Source organism: Canis aureus, chromosome 16 (genome assembly GCF_053574225.1).
Source record: "Canis aureus isolate CA01 chromosome 16, VMU_Caureus_v.1.0, whole genome shotgun sequence".
NCBI classification, from domain to species: Eukaryota; Metazoa; Chordata; class Mammalia; order Carnivora; family Canidae; genus Canis; species Canis aureus.
This window is the reverse complement of record NC_135626.1, coordinates 6,863,890-6,889,715: the sequence shown is the minus strand read 5'-3', so window position 1 is coordinate 6,889,715 and position 25,826 is coordinate 6,863,890. Positions and strand designations below refer to the sequence as shown.

At 49.0% G+C, this 25,826-nt stretch overlaps 1 long non-coding RNA gene across 2 annotated transcripts in view; it reads left to right on the top strand.

The window, feature by feature from the left end:
* Nucleotides 1-413: 413 nt before the first annotated feature.
* Nucleotides 414-25,826, top strand: part of LOC144285657 (uncharacterized) — a 94,056-nt gene continuing 68,643 nt past the window's right edge. The window contains exons 1-2 of one of the 2 annotated variants that reach the window (XR_013353913.1): nucleotides 414-547; nucleotides 7,204-7,411. This is a non-coding gene — a long non-coding RNA (uncharacterized LOC144285657). Of the gene's footprint in view, nucleotides 548-982; nucleotides 1,318-7,203; nucleotides 7,412-25,826 lie in introns of those variants that run through there. The other variant, XR_013353912.1, reaches the window with a different exon arrangement.

The window sequence follows — 25,826 nt, the reverse complement described above, 5'->3', positions numbered from 1 at the left end:
AGGACAGCAGGTTGGGACTGCTCCAGGGGTGGAGATGGGGGTTGGGGGGTCAGGATATCTCCTGGGGAAGTGGGAAGCCACCAGGGGGCTGGGCTTTTCAGGGGGCATTCAAGGTGGTCAACTGTTGGCAGCCCTGACCTGGGGGCTCTCTGGGGCAGGTGCACGTGCTCGTGAGTGCCTGTTTGTGTCATGTGTGTAGGTCATCGTGTGTGTACTACAGGTCAGTGCTAGGTCTGAAGGAGGAGGGGGCCTGGAGATCACCAATGCTCCTCCATCCCCCAGTTTTCTTGCTGGGAGACTGAGCAGCAGAGGCCACAGCCTCGTCCCAGCCCCACTGGACTCTGGGAGCTGTGGGAAAGCCCTGGATGGAGGTGGTGGCTCTTCTTACTAAGATTAAACAAAACCCACGCTGGGGCCAGTTCACAGCCCCTGTCTCAGCCTGTCCAGGCTTGAGAATGGAATCCTGGCACTGGAGCCACGCAAGCTGGCCTCAGTGGGGTGGACAAGGGGAGGAGTGAGCAGGTGGCAGGTCCCTGCAGGGTAGCAGGTAAGGGCACCCAGTGACCTCAGTCTTGGCCTCCCCGGGGCAGCCTCACCCATTGCAGGAGGCCCCTGGTGCCTCCAGGGCCCAAGCGCTCTGATCCGGGGACCCTCATCAGCTTGGGGAAGAGGTCCTGGGTCTCCTGCTCTGGCCCCAGGGGAGCCCGAGGGGAGCAGCTCGGAGGATGGGTGCGGGGTGGTTTACGGTGCTGGCCGGGTGCCACCCCAGCCGGCGGGGGGCTGCCCCAGCCCCAGCTTCTCAGGCGGCTCAGGGCGAGCCCCCTCCGCTCCCAACCCCGGCGGGCGGAGGAGAGGGCGTGTTTGTTCAGTGCTGGGGGGCTGGGGGGAGCAGGAAGCGGAATTTCAAAGCGGCCTCACCCTTTGTTACCCCTTCCCGGCCCCGCCCCCACACCCCAGGCTGCATTCCAGAACCAGAGGGGGTCCTGCCCCGGGAGAAATCCGCTTACCCGGAGGCTCGGGTTACAGCCTCGGGGCTCGGGGAGGAGCCGGCCCTTCCCGGCCCCACATTCCGGACGGCGGGGCACGGCCACCCGATCCCCACCCTGGGAACCCCTCCAGGCCTCCGGCCCCAGGGGGGAGGGGGAGGAGCTCGGAAGAGGAGGGGATGAGGAGCAGGACTGACCCCTCCCTGCGGGCTCCCGTCAAGGTCGGAGAGAGGGCTTCGGGTCGTGTGCGGGGTCGGGAGCCCCGACTCTTGTTTTCTGCTCAGGAGCTGACCTCAGACAAGGCCTGCCGGGCGCCTCCTGATTTGATGAGGTGGGCTGGGCCGAGGTGGGGTCCTGTCTTTCCAGTTAGGGGGGCGGGGGGCCTTCTTACTTTCCAGTGCCACTTTACATGGGATCAAATGCACTAGTCTTACTGTACAGCTTCACGAGGTCTGGCATTCGAGTGACCGCCACCCGGAACAAGACAGTGAACATGCCACACTCCAGAAAGTTCCCTGGTGCCCCTCCCAGTCAGGCCCCCACCCCAGGCGGAACCCCTAGTCTGATCTCCATCACCTCCTTTGGGCCTGGCTCCCATCATTCATATCTTGGGGATCGTCCATCTCATTGCAAGCTGTCCTTTTTCGTGGCTCAGTTTATTTCATTGTTGTCCCTTCTGTCCCTGGCCATCCCAGTCCTTCTGGTCCCAGACTGAGGAGTGAAGCTGCTCTGGACTTCTGTGTACCTGTCTTCTTGTGGAGAGGGAGGGACTCAGTGGGACACTTTTGTTTATTCCTTGATCCCTCATAGGAGCATACGAAGACACAGGGCCTTTGCATGTATTATTCCCGCTACTGGACTGCTCTGCTCCCTGTCCTTGGTGTAGGAGTTCTTTATTATCCTTTGGGTCTCAGCTTAAATGTCACCTTCTTAGAGAGGCCCTGGCCTACCACCGGGTCTACACATGTCCCCCAGCCCTTTATTCATTGGCTTCATTGTCTTTGGGGTGCTTATTGCCATTTGCAACCATCTTGTCCCTGTACTTGCTTTTTGGGGTGTGAGGCCCCTACTGGAAGTTTCCTGCTTTCTGAAGGCAGGCACTTCTGCTTCAAGTATCCCAGTGCCCAGCATGACACAGAGTGGTGACGAGTTAAATATTTGTAGGTGCATCTATAGGGTGGTGGGGACCCTGCTGGGCTCCTAAGTGCAGTCTCCCCTGGGGAGGTTTCCTGCAGCCATGACCCTTGGCCCAGGAGGCCTGCCAAGGAGGGATGGGAGCCAAGGTGGGATGGGAGCTGTGTGGGCCACATTCATACCTTTCTTATCTTCTGGCTAATGGTTTGCCAACGGTGTTGGGTGTTGCGCTTCTAGAGGAGGGGTGGGTGGGGCCGTGTTCCCCCTCGCCCCTGACTCCTGCCTTGCCTCCACCTGCGCTGCTCAGCGTTCAACTGTTTGTTTTTTTTTTTAAAGATTATTTATTTATTTATTCATGAGAGACAAAGAGAGAGGCAGAGACACAGGCAGAAGGGAGAAGCAGGCTCCATGCAGGGAGCCTGACGTGGGACTCGATCCTGGGTCTCCACGATCAGGCCCTGGGCTGAAGGCAGCACCAAACCACTGAGCCACCCAGGCTGCCCCCAACTGTTTTATAATCATAGGTACAGGAGGCAAGTCTCTCGGCTCGGGAGCTTTGGAAACCACTGCTGTAGGTGATGGGGAGCCACTGAGTAAGGAGGGGAGTGATATGGAGGTAGCCGGCAGTGGCAGTTGAGCCTGGGTTGGTAGAAAGAAGGGCTGGACTTGGACCAGTTTGCCATCAGGCTGCCATGGGCTGGGGGACTGCAGCCCCTGTCTGCAAGGTTGCTTGATGCCTGAGAGCAAAGTGGGGAAGGACCCACTAGCCCTTGGAACTGGGCCAGTTCAGCCGTTTGGGGGTAACAGGTTGGGCTAATAGCAGGGAGCAACAGACCCCACTCTGAGCTGGGGAGTATGAATCCCCATAAAAGACATTAGTGTTAAAAGCAAATCTTGGCCATCATGTCTTCCAACAGGAGATGGGGGCCCAGATCCTGAGCTCTGCCTTGTTGGCCAAAGGATGGAGGACCAGGGCAGGAAAGGCAGGTGCTCATGGTCAGTCATTCATTCAGCCGGATAGAGGCAAGGACGGGTGAGAGAAGCTGGTGTCCCAAATCCAAGGTGAAGCTGGTTCCCCTCATGCTGCCCTTCCCCAAACCTGGCTTTCCAGCAGGGAACGCCACATGCAAGGCCTCGGGGCAGGGCTCCTGGGAGAGCTGTGGGGCAGGCTGGATAGAACTGGTGAGCTGCACAGGACTGGGACCTCACGGCCCCAAAGAGGCTGCCGTGAGCCAAAGTTAATTCTCACCAGTGTTCTCTGGTGTAGCTTAAGCCTGGATCACCTTTCTGTTCTGCCGCAGAAGCTCCTCACACTTCCCTGTGTGGCACTGCTGTGCAGCAGGAGGGGGAGGAAAGAGCTTGCTTAAAACTCAGAGTCTCTGGCCCTTCATTCAGAGCTTTTTGTGGGGGCAGTTTGTGGATGGGACCAGGCATCTGCATTTTAATTACCACCCTGTCTCTGTGTCCTCCAGCGGCTGTAGCAAATGACCACCAATTGGGTGGCTTGAAACAACAGAGACATATTCTCCCACAGTTCTGAAGGCCACAGCCCAGGCTGAGTCTCACCGGGCTAACATCAAGGTGTTGGCAGAGCTGGGTCCTCCTGGAGGCTCCAGGGGAGAGTCTGTTCCTGGCCACTTCAGCTTCCAGTGGCTGCCGGCATTCCTTGGCTGGTGGCCACATAACTCTGCCTCTGCCTGTCTTCACCTCCCCTTCTCCTCTTCTGTGTCAAATCTCCCTCCTTCCATTTACAAGAACACCGTGATTACATTCACAGCCGGTCCAGACAAGCCACGATCATCTTCCCATCTCAAGATCCTTAATTTAATCACATATTCCATGTCCCTTTTGCCTTCTAAGGGAATATTCTAGCCGTTACAATCTGGATGTCTTTTTTTTTTTTTTTTTTTTTTTTAAGATTTTATTTATGTATTCCTGAGAGATACACAGAGAGACAGAGACACAGGCGGAGGGAGAAGCAGGCTCCATGCAGGGAGCCCGATGCGGGACTCGATCCCAGGTCTCCAGGATCAGGCCCTGGGTCAAAGGCAGATGCCAAACCACTGAGCCACCCAGGCATCCCAATCTGGATGTCTTTAGGGGGGATTATTCAGTCCACTCCCGTTCCTGTAGAGATTCCAGTGTAGAAGGTCCTGATACTCTCATAAGAAACCCCGGTTGGAAGGATCGTCTATTTAACTGATGGCTGCTCTCTTGTGGCTCTCGGAGCTTACAGAAACAGGGCACCATTCAGCATTTATTTAAGAAGCCCTCATGGAGCTCCCGCTCCGTGCCGAGCCTGTGCTGGATGCTGCGGACATTCAGGTGGGGTAGACCCAGCCCCTCATGCTCTGAGTCTGGTAGAGAGAGAGATCAGGCTCCTGCCTTCCCTACCCCTGCTCCTGCCATCCACCCCAACCTCCCCAGAATGTGAGGGCACTGTTCTGGAGCTACCCAAGCGCAAGGGTGGGCCTTGTCTTCTGTAAGCCAGCCCCTCACTAGTTGCTTGGTTCTGGAGTTCTGTTCTAAGCCACAGTGCCCAGCATCTCCTGAGATGGGGACCGCGGCACATTCGTAAGAGAGGGCCTTGGGACCAGTGGCTGTGGGATGCCCTTTCTCCCTCGTGTGGGACTCAAGCAGGTGGCCTCCACTGTTCCCTGAGGATTAAGCTTTTGCTGCAAAAGGGACAGCACTACCTCCCACCCCCTGCCCTGGACTGGCCATTCTGTTCTGGTGTCCTTACTGCTAATGCCAGCCTGAGTCAGGATGCCCACTGCTTGCAGCAGGGAGCATCCTCACTGATGCCGCATGTGGCAATGCCACCCGGTTGTCCAGCTGCCCTGCCTTGAGACTCCTCTGATCCTGGCCACCCTCTCCTCGTCAGCTCCCACCTGCCTATGTGCCGTTTCCTGGATGCCCCTTCACCCACCACTCCCTTTGCTTGAGCCCTCCAATTCTTTGTTCTACAAGGTTCTGCTCAGTGGTACCTCCTCCATCCTATCTTCCCAACCTCCCAGGTTAGAAAAATCACAGTGACGAGGGCTCACCCACACTGCTGAGCCCTCACTGGGCCACAAACTGCCGAATCCTTTACAACGTGCTCTTATCATCCCCATTCTATAGCCAGGAGGTTAGAGCGCTTGCTGGAAACTAAGCACCCACCCTGGCTTTCTTCTTTCTCCCAGGCTCAGCATTTGGTTCCCCGGCCTTGGGCATCCTTTGCCCCTCATGCCTCCCACACCTCAGCCCTGGGGCATGGTGGGGGCTGAGGAAATTCTGCTGGGGACAGCAGCTCAGTGAGCAGGATCTTCTTACCACCTCTCTGATGGGTAAACTTGCAGACAGCACCCTGCAGGGCTGAGTACTGATAGACAGGTTCCAGGTGCTGGGGGAGCTGAGCCAGGAGGGGCATTGGCCGGTGTTGCCACAGACCCTTTAGCAGAGGATTGAGGCCACCCCTCACTGCCATCCCTGTGTATGCCCTGCAGCAAAAAAACATCCAGTCTAATTTTTGCCAAGTTATAAAAACCACTTCTCTAGCAACACTTCATTTAATCTGGCGACAGCGAACATCAAATTGAGTGCCTTCAGAGGGCTGGGAGCCCTCTGCTAAACACTCTGTGTCCTTGACCTCACTGGACTGCAAAATTATCCTCCTTACGAGGAGGGGGAAACAGGCTCAGAGAGGATGGGTGAATTACCCAAAGTCACCTTGCGTGGGAGAGGAGGACGCAGGGTGAAATCAGGGCTTCTGGTCTAGATAGAACATTTCCACTGCACACTTCCATTCATTGCTGCCCCCACGAAAGGCTTGCTAAATGATCTTCAGAAAGGGGTTCAGGGCAGGGGGCAAAAGGGGGACAGGGGAAAGTGCGTGTAGGGGAAGGCCTGGTTCTGGAGCCTGCTCTGCCCAGTCCCAGTGGAGTGACCCCACGCAGGCAGGAAGGAATTTTACTTTTCTAAGCCTCAGTTTCCTAGTCTATAAAATGGGCACATGGTAGTTGTGAGAATGACAGACCTTTTCATGGACTGTTCCTCTGTCTGGGCCATTCCTCTCCGGCTTTTCAGAGGACAGGCTTTTCTCAGACCCCTGACATCTCAGCATGAAGGCCCCCTCCTCAGGAATGCCCTCCCTGACTACTCCCACACAAAGGAGCTGGCACCCCACCTCCTGCCTTGCCCACTGGTTGCTGTCTCATTCACTGCCTTGCTTAGTTCATCCCCAACCCTCATCACAGGCTATGATGTTCATGAATTCATTTGTTTGTCTGTTGCCTCTTCCCCAGCAGACTGTGTGCTCCACGAGGGCAAGCATGCTCTCTAGTAGTCTGTCCCCAGCATCTGGCAGGATGCCTGGCAAGAGGAGGGGCTCAAAACACACTTGTTGCCGTGGCAAATAAATCACGAGAGATGATGCATATAAAATGCTCAACACAGTGCCTCCTGCCCAGCAATCGCTGGAGAAGTGCTAGCCAATGTTCTTACTACAAAACAAACACAGACACATTTGCAGCCTGTTTACAATAACACTGGGACCTTTGGGTCAGTGGCTCTTTGAGCACCAGTGCCCTAGAGAGAGCGCAGGGTCTGCCGCAGTTGGGGAGCACCCCTCTCCCCCAGGTATGCCTTGCACACTGTTTATTGTTGTTGTGAGAACAGAACGGGACAGGGCCTTGCGGTTGAGGCCGGTCCTGGGAGCAGGGAGGCTGGGCAGCAGGCTAAGTGCAAGGGACCTGTGAAGTCCTCAGAGACACCCTTGTCCCAGCCCAGGTTGGGCTCACCTGTCATTCCTGCCGCCGCTCACCTTGGCAACTTCCCAGCCCCAAAGTGCCAGGGGGAAAAATGACGTTTCTTTATAGAGGATCATCCTCCAGAGTTCATGGCTGCATCTCTAGGACTTAGCAGGCACTTGGCACATAGTAGGTTTCAATAAATATTTGTTTGGTAATTAATTGATGAGATGAATGGAAAGCATGTCTAGGGTTGTGAGTATTCATCCTTCCGAACCGACTTCTTTGAAAAACCCGTGAAACCTTTGGGTCCCTTCCCCCGGGGCCATCTGGAGTGGAATGTGTCATTTCAGGGATTTCTTGGGCTTCTCGGCGCCAAGGTCACCCAGAGAGCTCAGCTTAAGATCCGCCCGGGGGGACAGGAGGGCCCCCGAGATCCCGGGGAGCCCGTGGGGAAGCTGGTACCACGCACGCTGGGGCACACCCGCGACAGGCCGGCGAGGAATGGTGTGAGCGGACCTCTCTCCTCTTTTCTCGGACTTTGTGCTCCCCAGGAAGCCGGTAAGAGGCGAGCTGGCGGGGGGCAGGCGGCGCGGGAGGGGGCAGAGGGGGAGAAGGTGCGAGAACCGAGGGGCGGCGTGATGGAGAGGCTGGGCCCCTCGGAGGGCCGCGCGGGCAAGCGGGCCGGGGGCTCCGGGAGCGGGCGCAGCGGCGCCGGGAGGGAGCGGGGAGGGAGCGGGGCCGAGGCCGGCCGCCGGGCTGTGGCTCTGCCGTGAGCCGCCGCGGATTCCCGGGCCGCCTTCGGGCTCGAGCGCGCCGCCCCGCGTTCCTGGCACCGGCGCGCGGCTTCCTGGCGGAGGCGGGGCCTGCGGAAAGGTTACATTTGCACAAAGTGCGGGGCGCAGGCGGCGCGGAGGGGCTGCGCGCGGGGGGCGGGCGCGGGGCGCGGGGCTGCTGGCGAGCGGGGCCGCGCGACGAAAGGCTTTGGCGTCGCGGAAACATGCGTCTGGGGGCCGCGCAGAAAAATACCAGGTTACACGCCGGCGGCACACGCGGCTCCTCCGACCGGAGCCTCCCGCCGCGGTTCGCGGGGCCTCAGGGTTGCCGAGGGGCGCCCCGACTGCGCGCTCCAGCCCGTGCGCCCGGCCTTGCGCCCCACCGCGGGCGGCTGTGCTCCTCGCGCCCCGGCCTGTGCCCGTTGGGGCCTCGCCCTCGCAGCTCCCCTGCTCTGCCCCCGAAGGCAGGTGAAAGGGCGCCGTTTCCCCACATCTTAGTGTCCCCCACCCCCGCGAAGGCCGGTGTGGGCTGGGTCGGGGTCGCCCTGACCGCGGAGGCGGGCTGCCACTGGCATCCGTCGCCGCCTTCCCTCGCGCCTCGCCACTGTCTGCTCCGCTCTCGGCTCTCGAAGGACTGGGCTGTGGCCTCCAGCACCCGACTACACTGTGCTGCGAACAGTGCCACCACCATCCCCCCCCCGCCCCCCTCGCATTGCGTCATTCTGCTTCCAGACCATCTGCGGCTCCCTATTACCGCCCTCACATTGTAGTTGACACCCTTGGGTCTTGCCCAGCGCCGGGGGTGGGGGTGGGGTGTGATGTCAAAACTCCCGACACCTGCAGTGCCCCCTGCCCCACTGTGGTTGGGGCTGGGAGTAGAAGGGCTTCTGACAGACACCCACCTACTCTGTTTTTTGCTCCCTCTCTCCTTCAGTCTCAGACTCTCTGTCTCTGTCGCACTGAACTGGGTCTGTCGGTAGACTCTATTCATTCTGGGCCTTGCACGGGGCCTGGGAGAAGCCTGTCCTGAAGCAGGAGCAGTCCCCATCCTCAGGGAACTCAGGCCATGGCAGGCAGAGTGGACACTGCCCAGTGGGAAGGTTAAGAGCTGAACTGTGTAGTCCGGTAGATCTGGGTTTAAATTTTGCTCCTTCATTTCCTCGCTGTGTGCGTCCTTGAGCAAATTGCTCTCTGAACCTCAGTTTGCCCAGCTGTCAAACAGGGATGGAAGAGCAGGAAGGGCCACTCATGGGGCTCGGCTGGTGGATTTAAAGAGACAACCTCAGTAGCTCTTGGCATTGTGCACCGTGGCACCCGCTCGCCAAAATATTTTATTACCATCAGGGCTATAGAGAAGGCCACAAATAACTGGAGCCTCATGCATGGCAAGAATTTCAACTGGAAAAGCCTAAGCAAAGGGGTTCAGGAAGCAGATGTTTAGCGTGGGGCTGCGGGGTGGACCCCAGCACTCCAGGAGCAAGCACATCTAAACATCCAAAGCTTGACTACCCAGAGGCACACTCCCCGCACCTGGATCAACCAAGGTCAAGGCTGCAGTACTCCTTTCATTGGGCCCGGGGAAGCCTGGCTCCCTGGCTCCCAGTGTGGCTGTAACCCGGGAGGGCACCACCCTCCACCTAGCTGAAACAGCTTTTCTCTGAACTCTCAAAAGTAGCAGGTGGGGCCTGCTTACTGCCCCGCCTCCCCCCCCCCAGGAAGGCTGGCTTCTGGGAGCCCCGAAATGACAGACCAGGGAAAGGGATAGACCATGGAGGGAGGGAGGCCTGTCATGCAGGTCCCTCCAGAGATTAATCATGCCCTTGCAGAAGCTTTGGGCCCATGGGGTCCTGGGCCTCTCAGAAAATCATCCAAAGACCGGACACCTGGGTGGCTCAGTGGTTGAGCATCTGCCTTTGGTTCAGGGTGTGATTCTTAAGTCCTAGGATGGAGTCCCCCACTGGGTTCCCTGCAGGGAGCCTGCTTCTCCCTCTACCTGTGTCTCTCTGCCTCTCTCTGTGTGTCTCTTGTGAATAAATAAATAAAAATCTTTTATTTTTTAATTTTGATTTACTTATGATAGTAACAGAGAGAGAGAGAGAGAGAGGCAGAGACACAGGCAGAGGGAGAAGCAGGCTCCATGCACCGGGAGCCCGACGTGGGATTCGATCCCGGGTCTCCAGGATCGCGCCCTGGGCCAAAGGCAGGCGCCAAACCGCTGCGCCACCCAGGGATCCCAATAAAAATCTTTTAAAAAGATCCAAGGGCAAATGGGGAAGGGGGTAGTTGAGAACATCCTGTGCTCACTGCTGCCTTGTTGTCACTCTGGGGGCCTCAAGAACAGGGTTGTCATCAGAAGGGGTCCCAGCTTTGCTTCTGAGCTGGGGACTTGTTCCAGGCCACTGTGGTTGCCTTGACCCCCTGGAGCCCTCGGCCAAACACAAAGTGACAGTTGACACTGAGTGGCCACTTAGCATGGGCCATGAGGTGTGGACTCTTAGCAATCTGAGGAAGTGGGTATCTGTTCAGTTATTTATTTATTTATTTATTTATTTATTTAATTTTTTAAAAAAGATTTTATTTATTTATTCACGATAGACATAGAGAGAGAGAGAGAGAGAGAGAGAGAGACAGAGGCAGAGACACAGGCAGAGGGAGAAGCAGGCTCCATGCCGGGAGCCTGATGCAGGACCCAATCCCGGGACTCCAGGATCACACCCTGGGCCAAACGCAGGCGCCAAACCGCTGAGCCACCCAGGGATCCCCAGTTATTTATTTTTTAAAAAAGATTTTATTTGTTTATTCATGAGAGACACAGAGAGAGAGAGAGAGGCAGAGACACAGGCAGAGGGAGAAGCAGGCTCCATGCAGGAAGCCTGATGTGGGACTCGATCCCAGGACCCCGGGACCATGCCCTGAGCTGAAGGCAGACGCTCAACTGCTGAGCCACCCAGATGCCCCTGTTCAGTTATTTTTTAGATGAGGCTGAAGATCAGAGATCTTAGCTGCTTGTCAGGTAGTTAGTCATTGGTGAAGCGAGAACCTGAAGCCAGCCTTGCCAGACACCAAGGTCTGGACTCAGTTTTAGCTAAGTGGCCCTGAGCCACTTCCACTGGTGGACCCAAGAAACCAGCAAGCAAGCAGTGTGTTGGAGTGAAAATCCCAGTCTAGCTGACAGGCTGCCTCCGGTAATGTACCCATTTTATGGATGAGCTAGCAGGGGCTATGCTTTGGAGACTTGCCCAAGGGCACACATCCATAAGGAGTGGAGTCCATAAGAAAAAGGAAATCTTAGCCTATGGGACTGGAAGGAGTCTTGGAGCTCTTCTAATCCAAAGTTCATTTTCCAGACAGGGAAAACTGTGGCCCAAAGAGGACCCAGGCCTGCCCACCCACTGAAGCATCATCTTAGACTGCATGCTCCTCCCCAGGGAAGTGATGATCCCCGACCCTGTGAATTCCACGGAGCATTTGAGAGGAAATGGAAGGTGGACTGCGGAGGGCAATGAAATAAATGGGACCGGGCTCTCCTCCAGAGAACTCCCTGGACTCTCTGGCCAGAATTTCCCCTGCTAGAATTCTCCAGGGGCGGGAGGAGGGAGGGCATGGGGGAGGGGAAGAATGCAGCCTGTCAGCCAAGGTCACAGCCTTTCCTTCTGGGGCCTCCCAAGTCCCAGAGCTGATTTGCCCTCGCTGGCCCTGTGGAGGGTATAGTGGGGTCAGGGCAGGGGAATGGAGGGGCTCAGGGGCCCTTGGGAGTGAGGGCCTCTATTGGTGTCCTCACTTTTAGGAGTTCCTTGCAAACCAGGAGAGAAGAATCTTCCCTCACCCTTTCTTCCTCCATTTGCTCTGCCTCTCTCCCTCCCCTCCAGCATCTGGAGGTGCTTAGTAGAACCCCCTACAGCCAGATACAGCGCCTCGCTTTGGCACCTGAAAAATGTGGGTGCTGCTTACCTTTCTGGGGACTTGGGTTCAGAAGCAGGAAGGCTAGCGGTCTGTGATGCTACCAATGAGCGACCGGGAACCTAATATTCTGATTAAGGGAGTCTAACATCCTGTCCTCCTTGACTTCACCGAGATTTATTAGGCTCCTGGTTGGTGCAGGCAGCCCTGGGCAGGGACTAGGGTGTGGCCAGGAGGAAGGGGAACCCTCGCTGGGGCCCCCAGGGAGCTCCAAGTACACTGTGGGCTCAGCCTAGGAGTCAAAAGCTATGAGAATCTGAGAGCCTTGTTCACACCAGAGTGGTTCTATAGGACCCATGACTTTTCTGGAAGGAGGAAGGAGGAAAGAAGGGGTGTGGAGAGAGGCGGGGGTCACACCAGGGCACTAATTTTCATGTACACTTTCAGTGAATTTAATCTTCTTGGATCTCTCACACCTATGAATACAAATGTCTTAAAATACTGCCCCTAACAGAATAATAGCACTTGTCCCTTTCAGCAGGCCGTGCACCCAAGCATCTCCAGTGCTCTGTGAACATCCATTAATTAAGGCCCAATTAAATAGTTATCATTGACTGAAAACATACTTACTGCACACATGCAACTGGCTATTGGTTTACTGATGTGGCTTAACCCCTGCTATTGCTGTGCTTGAAATACATGACCCGAGGGCATAAGAAGATGGGGTTCTTTTCTGGCGATGTGCAGGGAGCCGCCGGGGAGACTGTCTGCTAGGTGCATCAATTCTAAGCACCCTGAATGGGCCCTCAGGTCTTGTCCATTCCCTGCCCTACTGCCTCCTTCTATGCTGGGAACTTATTCAGACAGACCATGCATGCCAGACTCTTCCAGAAGAAAGAGTTCTGGAAGTTCTCAGTCAGTAGCAGCCTGGTTACCACTCCCGTCATGTAAGTCTCACCCTTCTCTTTTCTCTCTCTCTCTCTTTTTTTTTCTCAGAGAGAGAGAGGCAGGGGAAGGGAGGGGCAGAGCAAGACGGAGAGAGAAAATCCCAAGCAGGCTCCATGCCCAGTGTGGAGCCCAATGAGGGGCTCCATCCCAAGTTCCTGAGATCATGACCTCAGGGTCAGACACTCAACTGACTGAGCCACCTGGGTGCCCCTTCTCCTTTCTCATTTGAAGAGTGGGTCCCTGTAATTATTTATTTTTTAAAGAGTATTTATTTGAGAGAGAGAGTGAGAGAGAACACGAGTGGGGGGTGGCAAAGGAAGAAGCAGGCTCCCTGCTCAGCGGGAGCTCAGAACCCTGAGATCCTGACCTGAGCTGAAGGTAGATGCTTAACCGACTGAGCCACCCAGGTGCCCCCTGAGTTCCCTTTAAACTCCGAATTCAGTAATGCCTCCAAGTCTCCTGTCCAGTGGCTTAGGGATCCTTCTATGCCTTCTACTAGAAGACATTTCTCCCTGGAAGAAGTGCTGCTTGGCCAAATTCTGTGTTGCTGTCGGGCTTGGAGGAAAGAGGATGAAAGAGATGTACCATATACTGAGCAGGGGGCCTGCGGTCAGTGTGTCAGGCAGGAGCGGAGCCACCAGTGACCTGAAATTTCTCATCAGTGTCTCTCCAGGGAACTGGGGCCTGGGTGTTGTTGGGTGGCTGGCACAGAGTTCTGTGATTCTCTGGCCATCCTAGTGCAGAACAGCAGGCAGGAGCAGAAGCCCCCACTCCAGGACTGGGGTGATGTGGCACAAGGAAAAGACCAACTAACTGGTCATCAGGGACTCTCTGGAGGTATCTGAGAAGGAGATAGAAGGGAAGTTTGTTTTTCACGGTGGCCACAAATGTGGAATTTGGATGAGTGCCTAGGTACAGGGGAGTCCTAGGACGGTGTGAGACATACTCCTATGGGATTTCCCAGGGCTTCTATTTCTTGAAATTTTACTGTGACATGATTTGAGTTCCACAAATGACAGAAACCAGACTGAATTTGCTTAGGAAAAAAAGGGGAATTCATGAGCTCGCATGAGAAAAAAAAAAAAACAGTGACGGGGCAGGAGTGGAGCAGACATCAGTGAGGACTGGGGCATGGGAGTCAACTTCTTCCAGATTTCTAGCTATTCTTGCCCTACTGCTTCTGCCTGTGAGGAACAGCTCACTGCACCTGGGGTTTGAGGGGAGCTCACCGGTGGAGAGGGGTGCTTTATAAAACACTGATTTATCTTCTTTCCTAGCCATTGCTTTATTTAGGTTTTTTTGTTTGTTTTTTTTTGTTTTTTTGTTTTTTTTTAGTGAACTTTGATCATCTCTATTTCATATATAGTAACATAAAATCACTCATGGTATTGAGTCTTTTATTTTTTTATTAAAGATTTTATGTATTCATGAGAGAGAGAGAGAGAGAGAGAGAGGCAGAGACACAGGCAGAGGAAGAAGCAGGCTCCCTGCAGGGAGTCCTATGCAGGACTCTATCCCAGAACCCCAGGATCACAACCTGAGCCAAAGGCAGATGTTCAACTACTGAGCCAGCCAGGTGCCCTCTTATGAGTTTTAAAACTTCAACTGTATCTGTACTTTACTTTCTTTTCATTCTTAATATCAGATATCTGTGCCTTTACTCTTCTTTGTGTTGATTAATCTTGCTAGATAGTTGTCAATTTTATTGTCTTTTCAAAGAACCAGCTTCCAGCTTTGTTGATCATTTTTGTGATTGTTGATGTCCTTTTCATTTATGCTCTTATCTTTACTGTTTTCTTCCTTCCAGTTTTTTTTGAGCTTCTTTAGTTAGTTGAAAGCTCTATTCATGTGTGTTTAAATCACTCCTGTTTTAGAGTAAATGCACTTAAGACTATATATTTCTCTATAAATGTCAGTTTAGTTCCAATCTACAAATTTAATTTTGCATTTATCTTTTTATCCTCAAGACCAAATATTTCATAATTCCCATTGTGATTTCTGTTGATGTCTTTGAGGGGGGCTAAGTAAATAATTTCCCTTTTTCTCTCCCGGATTCTGAACAGATAAGATAAAGGTGGGGGTGGGGGAGAGTCATCTTTTTAATTTATTATTTTTTATTTTATTTACTTATTTATTTTTAAAATTTATTTATTCATAAAAAAACAAAAAAAATTTCTTTATTCATGAGAGACAGAGAGAGAGAGAGAGAGGCAGAGACATAGGCAGAGGGAGAAGCAGTCTCCACCCAGGGAGCCCGATGTGGGACTCGACCTGGGACTCCAGGATCATACCCTGGGCCTAAGGCGGCGCTAAACCGCTGAGCCACCCAGGGATCCCCTATTTTTATTTTTTAAAGATTTTTATTTATTTATTCATGAGAGATACACACACACACACACACACACACAGAGGCAGAGACACAGGCAAAGGGAGAAGCCAGCCTCCTGCAAGGATCCTGATGCAGGACTTGATCCCGGATCCCGAGATCACGCCCTGAGCTGAAGGCAGACGCTCAACCACTGAGCCACCCAGACGTCCTGAGAATCATCTTTCAAAAAAAAAAAAATTTTTTTTTAAACTGCTAAAGGTGGAGGGCCTGGCTGGCTCAGTCAGTAGAGCATCCCATTCTTGATCTCAGGGTCTTGAGTTCAAGCCCCACGTTGGGCATGGAGCCTATTTAAAAAACAAAACACCCCCCCACCCCCTGCCTGCCAAAACCTGTTAAAGGTAAGGTTGGCGGATGAGAGTAGGTGTGACAGCTAAATTGGTGTCCTAACACTGAAAATGGGGATTTGGCAGCCTTAACCCCTAGTCACTGTGCTGCTGTGTGTGGCGGTGGTCTGGTGGTCAGGGAACAGAGAAGGACCACTGCCTGCAGGCAGCTCACTCCAAGAAGAGAAGAGAAGTTGGTCAGTGGAGCAGCCCACTTTATCTTCCCCACATCGACCCATCAGCAGTCGCTTCCTCCTCTGGGCGGAGAGGCTCAGTGTGTTACACTAACTCAGCTCCCTCTGCATGGAAGGAAAGGTCAGGACAGGAAAGAAGTGTTCCTGCAACCATTTCCTGATGAACCCATGAGATCGTTGGGAACATGCTTTTTAGTTTTCAAAGATACATCTGTTGTTGTGTTAACTCTGACTATCTTGTTGTTGACTTATTTTGCAGCATGGTGGGAAGAGAATGTGGTCTGCCTTGCATCCACTCCAAAATTCGTTTAGGCTTTCATTTATGACCCAACACAAGTCAGTTTTGTTTCTTTTTTTAAGATTTTATTTATTTATTCATGAGAGACATACACAGAGAGAGGCAGGGACATAGGCAGAGGGAGAAGCAGGCTCCCCGCCAGGAGACTGATGTGGGACTTGATCCCAGGACCCCAGGATCACAACCTAAGCCAAAGGCAGACGCTCAACCACTGAGCGCTGTGGCACACCCAGGTGCCCCACAAGTCAGTTTTTCTAAGTGTGCACATGCACTTGACCATCATGTGTTGCATTGAGTTGGCTGCGGCTGTGGACATGGGAGTCAAACAACAGAGATTCCCTCTCTCACCGTTCTAGAGGCTGGAAATCCGAGATCAATGTGTCAACAGGTTTGGTTTCCTCTGAGGCCAATCTCCTGAACTTCTCCTATGTATTCACACACCTCCCTCTGTCCGGCACCCCTGGTGTCTGTCTGTGTGTCCAGATTTCTTCTGCTTGTAAGGACACCAATCAGACTGGAGTAGGGCCCCCAAAGGGTTTCATTTTAACTCAGTCACTTCTGTAAAGGCTCTGCCTCTAAATACAGTTATGTTCTGAGCTACTGGGAGTTAGGACCTCAACATGTGAATTTGGGGGATCACAGGTCAGCCCCACACGTGCATTCTCGGTTGGGATAGGTGCATGGATTCCTGCAGGTTCTGTGTGTATTCACCACATCAAACTTGTTCATTCTGTCGTTCACATCTTTCATATCTCATGTAAATTTTCTTTGCTTGCTCTGTTAGTTTCTGGGGAGCATCAAAATCCCCATTCCTTTTGTGGATTTCTTGATTTTCCAAAGCAAATCTTCTGGTTTTTGCTTTTCTTATTTTGAGGCTGTGTAGTGAGGTATAGAAAATTTAATTTTTGTTGCATCCTTTTGGTGGGTTGTTACTTCAATCATTCTATAGGGTCCCTATCTCTTAACGTTTCTTGGACTTACGTGTATTTTGTCTGATACTGGTATTACTATATTGGCTTTCTTTTGGCCCATATTTGCCTAGTATATCTTTTCTCTTTGTTTTATTTTCTGCCTTTCTCTTTTCTTTTGCTTTAGAGTGTTTCTCCTAACCAGCATAATATTGTATTTTGTTTTGTTTTGATCCAATATGACATTCTCGGTCTTTTAAGAGGCAAATGAAATCAATTTACATTTATAATGATTGTTGATATATTTAGATTCACATCTACCATTTTATTTTGCTGTCCTACTCACCCTATCTTCTAAAGTTGTTTCTCATGTTCTATCATCTATTAAATCTGCAGTGTTCTGTACTCTCCTTTTTGCTTTGATAGTTTGGAAACTATAGATATGCTTCTGTTGTTTCCCTAGTTGCCCTTAAATTTTTGTTTGTTTGTTTTTTAAAAGATTTTATCTATTTATTCATGAGAGACACACACACAGAGAGAGGCTGAGACACAGGCAGAGGGAGGAGCAGGCTCCACACAGGGAGCCTGACATGGGACTCGACCCTAGGTCTCCAGGATCACGCCCTGGATTGAAGGTGGCACTAAACTGCTGAGCCACTGGGGCTGCCCATAAATTTTTGTTTGTTTTTAAAGATTTTTTTATTTACTTATTTATTCCTTATGATTATTTTTTTAAAGATTTTATGTATTTATTCATGAGAGATACAGAGAGAGGCAGAGACATAGGCAGAGAGAGAAGGAGGCTTCCTGTGGGGAGCTGGATGCAGGACTCGATCCCAGATTCCCAGATCATAACCCAAGCCAAAGGCAGATGCTCAACCACTGAGCCACCCAGATGCCCCTCTTACCAATGTTTAAAGCAGTGCTGTCCAATAGAGGAATAATGTGAGTCACACACAGTATTTTAAATTTTCCTGTAGCCATATTAAAAAGCAAAAAGAGGGGCACCTGGGGTGGCTTGGTTAGTTAAGCCTCTGACTCTTGATTTTGGCTCAGGGCATGATTTCAGAGGTCATGGGATCAAGCCCCCTATTGGGCTCTGTGCTGGGCCTGGAGCTTGCTTGGAATCCTCTTTCTCCCTCTCCAAAAAAAGCAAAAAGAAACAGGTGAAAAAAAAAAAAAAAAAAAGAAAAAAAAAAAAGAAACAGGTGAAAATAATTTTAGTAATATGTTGAACTTAACATTATACATCAAAAATAGTATCTCAAAATGTAATCGTATAGCATTATTAACGAAACATTTTGTATTTTTGGTGCTAAAATCTTGAAACCTGGTATGTATTTCACACTTAACAGCACATCTCAATTGGGACCAGCTGCATTTCAAGTGCTCAGTAGCCACATATGGCTCATGGCTGCTGGATTGGACGGTGCACGTCTAAGATACTCAGCCCCTCTGCGCTCCTGGAGGGTATCCTCTGAATGCCTCCTCCCCTCTGCCTTGTTAACTTACTCTTTTAAAATATCAGTTTTATTAATATATAATTTACATATAATACTCATGCAATTTTGATGAGTTTTGAGAAATGAATATACCCGTGAAAGCTCCACAGGAGTGAAGAGAGAGAACAATTGCTTTTTTGCTTTCTTTCACTCTAGATTAGTTTTGCCTTTTTCCGGAGTTCATCTAGATGGACCTACACCGGATATGTTGTTTTGTTTCTGGCTTCTTTCACTCACCATAATGTTCTTGAGATTCATCCACGTTATTGCACGTGTCAGCAGTTTGTTACCTTATTACTTGTGTTGCAGAGTGGCGTTGGATTGTGTGGATGTACCACTGTTGGTTTCTGCATTCGCACGTTGGAGGACATTAGGCTTGCTTCCATCTAGGTCAGAGCTGTCATGAATCCGGTTGCTATAAACATTCATGGGCAAGTCTTTGTGTGGACATAGGTTTTCATTTCTCTTGGATAAAGAAACACCTAAAAGAGAACTGGCTGGGTTGTATGGTAGTGATGTTTAACTTTATTTTTATTTATTCAAATTTTTTTAATTTTAAAGATTTTATTTATTTATTTGAGAGAGAGCAAGAGCATGAGAAAGAGAGAGATCACAGGCAGGGGAAACACAGATAGAGGGAGAGGGAGAAGCAAACTCAGGAGGGGACCCCTTTGTGGGGCTCAATCCCAGAACCCCAGGATCATGACCTGAGCCAAAGGAAGATGCTTAACTGAATGAGCCACTCACATGTCTCTATGTTTAACTTTATAAGACCCTGCCAAATGGTTTCCCAAAGTGTTACATCTCTATCAGTATTGTCTGAGAGTTCCAGTTGTTACAAATCCTCTCTCACATTTGGTATGGTCAGTCTTTTTATTTATTTATTTTTATTTTTAAAAAATTTTATTTATTTATTCATGAGAGACAGAGAGAGAGAGAGGGAGAGAGGTAGAGACATAGGCAGAGGGAGAAGCAGGCTCCATGCAGGGAGCCCGATGTGGGGCCTCGATCCCAGGCCTTCAGGATCATGCCCTAGGCTGAAGGCGGCGCTAAACTTCTGAGCCACCCAGGCTGCCCAGTCTTTTTAAATTTAGCCTCTCCAGTAGGTGTAAAGTACTAGCTCATCGTGGTTTTTATTTTTTATTAAAGATTTTATTTATTTATTCATGAGAGACACAGGGAGAGAGAGAGGCAGAGACACAGGCAGAGGGAGAAGCAGGCTCCATGCAGGAAGCCTGACGTGGGACTCAATCCCCAGTCTCCAAGATCACACCCCAAGCTGAAGGTGGCGCTAAACCGCTGTGCCACCGGGGCTGCCCCATCGTGGTTTTTAAATTTACATTTCCCTGATGGCTACTGAAGTTGAGCATCTTTTTCATGTGGATGAAAAAAATATACATATTTTCATAGGAATGAAAGAATACACATTGGAAAATCTGTATATCTGGTTTTGCAAAATATCTGTTCACATCTTTTAATTGAGTTATTTGCCTTTTCTCTTACTGAGCATAGCAGTTCCTTAAAGTATTTCAGATACCAGCCTTTTTGTTAGATATTTGTGTTGTGAATATCTTCCCCCAATCTGGGGCTTGTCTTTTCATTTGTTTCACTGGCCTCTTGAAGGGTGAAAGTTTTAAAATTTTCTCCCTCACTGTGTGTGCTTTTATGTCTTTAAGAAATCTATATTTGCCAAGATGGAGAAGATTTTTCTCCTATATTTTTGTCTGGCAGTTTCCTTGTTTTGCCTTTTAAATTTATAGCTATGACCTATTTCAGTGTAGTTTTTGTGTAAGGCATGAGGTAAGAGTGGAGGCTCATTATTTTTCCAGGTGGGCATCAAGTGATTCAGCACCAACTGTTGAAAGGTGTCTTCTCTATTGTCTTACTCTGACACCATCACTGATATCAATCAACGGTGTGTGTGGGGTCTGTTTTTGGAATCTCTGTCCTGCTCCAGTGACCTGTTTGTCTGACCGGAGGCCAACATCCCATTGACCCAATTTCTGTAGAATTATTGTATGTCATGAAATCTATTCTTTGTTATTCTTGTCTGGAATTTCAATGCCATCTTCCCCCCTCCCCTCAAAATTCATTTATTCATTTTAGAGAGAGAGAGAGAGGGAGAGAGAGAGAGAAAGCACCAGCAGGAGGGACAGAGGGAGAGGGAGAGAGAATATCAAGCAGAAGCCATCCTGAGTGTGAGTGTGGAGCCCGATGTAGGGTTGATCCCACAACCTTGAGATCACAACAATGAGCCAAAACCAAGAGAGGGAGTCTTAACCATCTGAGCCACCCAGGCACCTCACCTTTTTGGTTTTTAACAGGTAAGTGATATATAGGTTTATGGCATATCTGCTGAATCTGACTTGACATAGCCCATCAGCCTGGTCCTTAACATCGTCTCTTGTTTTGTGTTCCATCTTTGTGGAAGGTCTTTACTTGCTCTGTCCCAGGTGGAATCTCTTAAGTTTAGATGGAAATTTCATTCTTTTGTAGATACCTGACAGTGAGTGAATGTGTGTGTCAGTTTCAAATTGTGCACATTATCACTTCAAAACAACTTATTGCAGGCTTTCTTTCCCCCTGGAAACATTTCCTTCTTGATGTAATTTAATTTTTTGTTTTGTTTTTAAAGATTTTATTTATTTATTTGAGAGAGAGAGAGAACGTGTGCAAGAGCAGGGGGAGAGGGAGAAGCAGACTCCCCACTGAGCAGGGAGCCTGACCCAGTGCTTGATCCCAGGACTCCAGGATCATGACCTGACCTGAAGGCAGATGCTTAACTGACTGAGCCACCCAGGCACCCCTTAATTATATATATATTTTAAAGATTTTATTTATTTATTCATAAGAGGCAGAAACATAGGCAGAGGGAGAAGCAGACTCCATGCAGGGAGCTTGATGTGGGACTCGATTTCAGGACCCCAGGATCATGACCTGAGCTGAAGGCAGATGCTTAACTGACTGAGCCACCCAACCACACCTTAATTATATTTTTTAATGTAAAAATATTTAGTTAGGATTATATGGTTTTTCTACTCATATGGTGGAGTTGCTGGTCGTCACCCAATATCTGTTCTCTCTATTTGCAATGTAATAGAACTTGTATCTGGGCTACAGACTACTGTGTTTCAACTTATCTTGAAGCTAGCTGTGGTGAATGGGATGCAAGTAGGAGGGGCATGTGTGCAGTTTACAGATCATGCTCTTGAATGGAAACTGTGCCTTGCCCTTTCCCTGTTTCTGCTACCAGGGAGTAGATGCAATGGTCAGCTATCCTGAATTCTGGGTACCAAAGCACCACGGGGATCATGAAGCAACAAAACAGAAGGAGCCTGGGTCCCTGACACCTCAAAGCTGTTATATGAGCTACTTGTGTCCATACTGTTACTTAGGGATAAATAAGATTCTATCTTTGAGAGATCCTGGTGTTTTGGATCTTGGTCAGATCAGCCAAATCTGTATCCTAATACAATAATTAGATTTACTAATATCATTTACCAACTTAGTTTTTGATACTCCTTCCCTTTTGGTTTATATTTCTTCTTGCAGAGAACATCCCTCAGGAGTTTTTTTCACCAAGAGTTTAGGGGACGAAATATTTTTGCCTTTGAACATTTTTTAAAAAATTTTTATTTATTTATGATAGGCACACAGTGAGAGAGAGAGAGGCAGAGACACAGGCAGAGGGAGGGAGAAGCAGGCTCCATGCACCGGGAGCCCGACGTGGGATTCGATCCCGGGTCTCCAGGATCGCGCCCCGGGCCAAAGGCAGGCCTTAAACCGCTGCGCTACCCAGGGATCCCATATTTTTGCCTTTGTAAGTTAGAGTTTTCATTTGCACTCTTCAGTGACACTTTAGCTAGGTATATTATTCTAGGTTAGTAATTAATTTTTCTCAATACCCTGAAGGTATTATTCCATTCTTTTCTTGCCTCTCTTGTGGTTGAGAGTTCTCCTACTGGCTTATATATTATTTCTTTTTTGGATAATCTGTTTTCCCCTTTAGGACTGCTTTTAAGATTTTTCTCTTCATCTTTGATATTCTGAATTACAATGTATCTAAGTGGAATTTTTGTTTTTATTTATTTAGCATGGTCTTTCTTGGTCTTTATTTTGAGAGAGGGAAAGCTCTCTCTGTGTCTAGTCAAGAGTTTTCTCCATATCTTGAGCTGTTACATCAATAGTTATCATTTTCTTATACCCTTTTCTTGATTCATATCCGCTTACTTATATGTTCGGATTCTTTGGGTTATTCCTTTCCTTATCTCTTTGAGGAGTTTAGCATGTTAATTTAAAAGCATTCCTTTTTTAATAAAGATTTTATTTATTTATTTGAGAGAGAGAGGGAGAGAGAAATCACAAGTGGGGGAGGGAAAGGAAGAGCAAGAGGGAGAGAGACAGGGACAAGCAAACTCCCTGCTGAGTGCAGAGCCCAATGTGGGGCTTGATCCCAGGACCTGGAGATCATGACCTGAGTCAAAGGCAGATGCTAAACCATCCGAACTACGCAGGCACCCCTCTTTTTATTATTTTCTATACATTTTAGTATTTGCCAAGTTTTAAAATATAATATATATGCAAAATAGCCAAAACTGTTTAAACATTTTATTAAAGACTAACAACATACGCATAGAAAATAGCACAAATCTTAGTTTCAGTTTGATGATTTTTTACAAAGTGAACACATTTTCTGTAGTCACAATCCAGGATGAGAAATAGAATGTTAGCAGCATCCCAGAAGACTCCTCTCTTGTCCCCTCAGTAAGCAACTCCAAAAACATAATTATTAGTCTGGTTTTTATTACTGTTGCCTTTTATACGTGGGATTCAGTGTATTCATTTGTGTCTGACTTCTCACTGTCTCTCTTTTTTTTTAAGTAGGTTCCATGCTCAATGTGGGGCTTAAACTTAGGACCCTGAGATTTAGAGTCATATGCTCTGCTTACTGAGCCAGCCACATGCCCCATGTGTTTGACTTCTTTTATTCAATATTATGTTTGTGAAGTTTATACTGCTGTCTTGTGTAACAATAATTTGATCATTCTTTTTTTTTCTTTTTTTTTTCATTTATTTATGATAGTCACACAGAGAGAGAGAGAGAGGCAGAGACATAGGCAGAGGGAGAAGCAGGCTCCATGCACCGGGAGCCTGACATGGGATTCGATCCCGGGTCTCCAGGATCGCGCCCTGGGCCAAAGGCAGGTGCTAAACCGCTGCGCCACCCAGGGATCCCATAATTTGATCATTCTTAACAGTGGTTAGGATTCCATTGCATGAATATGCCCCAATTTAGCTATATATTCTACTGTTGATAGAAGTTTGGGACTTCCAATAAAGCAAGAAAAATAAATTTAAAGTATAACATTGGAAATAAAGAACTGTCATTAGTCACAGACACGATGGTATAGATAGAAGATCCACACAAAATTAACAAAAAAATTATTAAAATTAGTGAGTTTAGCAAAGTCCCTGGCTAAAATGTCCACACTAATTATAATAGCCTTATAGAAAAATCTTGAAATCTAGTGTGAGTTCTGAAACTTTGTTCTTTTTTTTAAATTTGTTTTTGTTTTTCTGGTTTCTTTGTCTTTTCATGTAAGTTTAAGAATGAGCTTGTTGGCTTTTACCAAAAAGCCCATAAGGGTTTGTTTGGAATTAGATCAAATCTATAGATCAATTAGATCTAGACAGCTTAATAAAATTGAGTCCTCCAATCCATGAACATGGTATATCTCTCCGTTTATTTTGGTATTTTAAAATTTATTTCATTAGTGTTTTCTAGTATTCAGCATACAGATATACCCAAGTATTTTATTTTTTTCCAGGGATTTTTAAAAAGATTTTATTTATTCATTCATGATAGAGAGACAGAGAGAGGCAGAGACAAGGCAGAGGGAGAAGCAGACTCCATGCCGGGAGCCTGATGCGGGACTTGATCCCAGGACTCCAGGATCGCGCCCTGGGCCAAAGGCAGGCGCCAAACCACTGAGCCACCCAGGGATCCCCCGCTATTTCTTTTTTTTTAAAGATTTATCTATTTGTTTGAAAGAGAGAACTGGAAGAGAGGCAGAGGGAGAGGGAAAGAGAGTTTTAAGCAGACTCTGTGCTGAGCACAGAGCCTAACATGGGGCTCAATCTCAGGACCTTGAGATCATTGAGATTCATGACCTCAGCTAAATCCAAGAGTCAGATGCTCAACTGACTGAGCCACCCAGGCACCCCTCCAGTTCTGTTTCTTAATTCTAATTTCCAGTCATTTGTTATGAGTGAGTATATAAGAATACACTTTTTTAATATACTGACTTATGTAATCTTGCTAAACTTATTAGTTATATGGTATTTTTTACTTAGACACTTGTGGTGAATAGAAACATGTTTCTTTTTTTCTTTCTTTCCAAGTTATATGTCTTGTTTTCTTGTCTTATTGCAGTAGCTGTTGATTAAGAGTAGTGAGAGGAGATGTTCTTTTCCTGACCTTAAATTTTTTTTTTTTTTTTATTTATGATAGGCACACAGTGAGAGAGAGAGAGAGGCAGAGACACAGGCAGAGGGAGAAGCAGGCTCCATGCACCTGGAGCCCGATGTGGGATTCGATCCCGGGTCTCCAGGATCGCGCCCTGGGCCAAAGGCAGGCGCCAAACCTCTGCGCCACCCAGGGATCCCCCTTTTCCTGACCTTAAGAGGAAAAAATTCAATCTTTTGTATTTTTTTAAAGATTTTATTTATTTATTCACAATCACAGAGAGGGAGGCAGAGACATAGGTTGTGGGAGGAGAAGCAGGCTCCTTTCAGGGAGCCCAGTGTGGGACTCGATCTCAGGACCCTGGGATCATGCCCTGAGCCAAAGGCAGACGCTTAACCACTGAGCCATCAAGTGTCCCTCTGCTTTTGTAATTAAGTATGATGTGTGAATAATCCAACACCAAATCCTAAACCAGAGGTCTGGATTCTGGGACCTTAGTAAGCAGAACTCAGGTGAAAGTAAAGTGCCACTAATGTTTTAGGGAGTACAATCCAAGAAAAACTGGAGTGAGAGAAAAGGAAGGGAGAGAGACACAGTATGAAAATACATTAGTGAGCTGGCTACTTCTTGATGTTAATCCCAAATGATTGATCTTGTGGACCTGTCTTGCACATGCCTGGGTGTTGAGTGGATCCTATGGCAATGCAAGCACCAGCAGTCACAGGGAAGCCCATGGGAGCAAGAGGCATAAATGCTATCCGGTTGTGCCTGTGTGGAGTTGATTTTTTAAAGTATTTATTTATTTATTTGAGAGAGAGAGAGCGAGAACATGAGCTGGGGGGAGAGGCAGAAGGAGAGAAAGAGTCTTTTTTTTTTTTTAAGATTTTATTTATTTATTCGAGGTTGGGGGAGAGGCTGAGAGAGAAACAGACTCCATGCAGGAAGCCTAACGTGGGACTCAATCTCCAGTCTCCAGCATCATGCCCTGGGCTGAAGGTGGTGCTAAACCGTTTAGCCACCCAGGCTGCCCAGAGAAAAAGAATCTTAAGCAGACTCCACACCCAGTGCAGAGCCCAACACAGAGCTCCATCTCACAACCTTGAGATCATGACCTGAGTGCCACCTTCAGCCTGGGCCGTGATCTTGGAGACCCGGGATTGAGTCCCATGTTGGGCTCCCTGCATGGAGCCTTCTCCCTCTGCCTGTGTCTCTGCCTCTGTGTGTGTGTGTGTGTGTGTCTCATGAATAAAAAGATTAAAAAAAAAAAAAAAA